The sequence below is a fragment of the Octodon degus genome, unplaced genomic scaffold, assembly GCF_000260255.1.
Source record: "Octodon degus isolate 3935 unplaced genomic scaffold, OctDeg1.0 scaffold00064, whole genome shotgun sequence".
NCBI lineage: Eukaryota > Metazoa > Chordata > Mammalia > Rodentia > Octodontidae > Octodon > Octodon degus.
The window spans coordinates 5345186-5347442 of NW_004524640.1; the positions used below are offsets into that span (position 1 = coordinate 5345186).

The window sequence follows — 2257 nt, forward strand, 5'->3', positions numbered from 1 at the left end:
TAAAATATTAATTTTAGAAAAATCTTTTTTAAATTAAACTTATTGGACATTTAGGGTTTGCATAATGATCACATTCATCAGAGGGAATTTGTACCTGTATATGATGTATCTTAAAAAAAAATTATTTGGTACAGGGTCTCACTACACAGTTCAGACTTGTAGTAATCCTCCTGTCTCAGCCTCCCCAGTGCTAAGATTACTGGTATGCACCACCACACCCAGTCTTGGTAGCTGGCATGACATGTGGTACTGGGGATCGAACCTGGGTCCTTGTGCTTACCAGACAGGCACTTAGACCGCCAAGCTATCATCTCCCCAGCTCCTACATGATATATATTGATTCTTCTTTTTTCCCTAACTCTCTCCCCTTCCTTCATGCCCTCTTCTCCTCCTCATTTACAAAACTTTGTTTCCATTTTTCTTCTACTTTTTTTCTTTTCCTTTTCTTCCTTCCTCCCCACCTTGCCTTATCTCCCTTCCCATTTGAACATTTTCTTTCCCCTTCCTAAAGCTATTATATGTTTTGGTCCTTATTTACCGTTTCATGTTCTCACAACAGATAAACAATGCAATATTTAAACACATATCCAATTTATTTCACTTCAGAGTATGGTCTTGGCTAGGCATGGTAGCATACAGCCGCCACCTTAGCACTTGGGAAGCCGAAGCAGAAGGATTGCTGTGAGTTCAAGGCCAGCCTGAACCACACAGTGAGATCCTGTCTCAAAAAAAACCCAAAAATAAATTAAATAAAAAGAGTACAGTCTCAATGTGTATCCATTTATCTAGAAACGCCTGATGTTTATTCTTCTTTATAGCAGAGTTAGAAAATAATTCTTATGAAAGTATTTTGAAGGCATGTCTAAGAAGTAGCTATGACCTTTATGTTGAAGATTAGCGTGATTTTTTTTTTTACCTCCACTTTTATAGACAGAAAACAAGTTACACCACTTCGTACTGGAACTTAAATATTCCCTTATGATTAAGGATGATTAGACACATGCGAGTCTCAACTGTAGCACAGATATGATACGATGTTATCTCCTTAGGAAACAGAGTTTTAATTAGAATCTTACTGGATTAGATAGATAGGCCAATCAGTAATGGCCTACTCAAGTAGTAACAGAATTAAACAGAAGATAAATTAGATGCTATTCTATTCCTTTACTGTGAAAACAAGATAGTTATTTTCAGCTATCTCCAGTGAGATACCATAACAATTGACACCCACAGGAAGTGTAGTGTTTTATTACTACTGAAAAAGGTTCATTCAGTTGTTTGAGCTCAATATTTAAACTTGACATACTGGTACTAAGTTAGAATACCCACAAAATTTCAGAAATTCAATGCAATTAATGGGATAATTAAAAAAAATACTCTACTTTCCACCATTCAAGGAAATATTTTTAATTGAAGCTACACCAAGAGGAGCCAGGAAGATAGCTCAGTGGCTTAAGTGCCTGCCTGGCAAAGGCAAGGTCCTGAGTTCAATCTTCAGTACCAATAAGAAAAAAAGGGGAAACTGAACCAAGATATTTTTTTTTCACCTGTCTTATTGACAAGGATACAAATACAACATTCTGTTGGTAAGGTTGTAGAGGGAAAATGAATATTTTTATAAAAATATAAATTTTTGTAAGTTATCTATCAAAAATGTCCTATGATACACTGTTTCAATTTCTGGGAATTTATTCTATGGATACAAGTACACGTATGCAAAATATGTCTAATTTTATTACAGAATTGTCTATAATAACAAAATACTAGCAACAAATGAAGCATAGAAAAACCAAAGTATAGATATATAATAGAATATTAATATGCAGGCAGAAAACATGTATTAGGAGACTTTTACAAAATGTTACCACAGGACTATTCTTGAAAAGAAAATTAAAAAAACAAAAAAACAGAAGGACTGAAGATGTAGCTCAGCAGCACTGTGCCTGCCTGGCAAGCGCGAGGTCTTGAGTTCAATTCCTATCGCCTCTCCACCAAAAAAAAGTATAAGATGTTACATATATAAAATTTAGTGGAAAAAGATAGGACAAGTCTTTCATGTGTATGCAAAATATATTTGGAATTATAAACAATTACTAACATAGTGAAGGAATCGGGATTTCTGGCAGATACAGAAAAAAGGGAAGTTTTTCTTCTGGAAAACATTTTGTACTTTTTGGATTTATGGACTGTACCAATCTATTACCTGTCTTAAGAACTAAAATAAAATCCCCAAAGAGAAAATTATGTATCTCTTAAA

The 2257-nt window shown here is 34.4% G+C and overlaps 1 protein-coding gene across 1 annotated transcript in view; it reads left to right on the plus strand.

The window, feature by feature from the left end:
- Positions 1 to 2257, plus strand: part of Lrmp (lymphoid restricted membrane protein) — a 136605-nt gene that overhangs the window by 107247 nt on the left and 27101 nt on the right. The gene's annotated exons all lie outside the window — the stretch shown is intronic.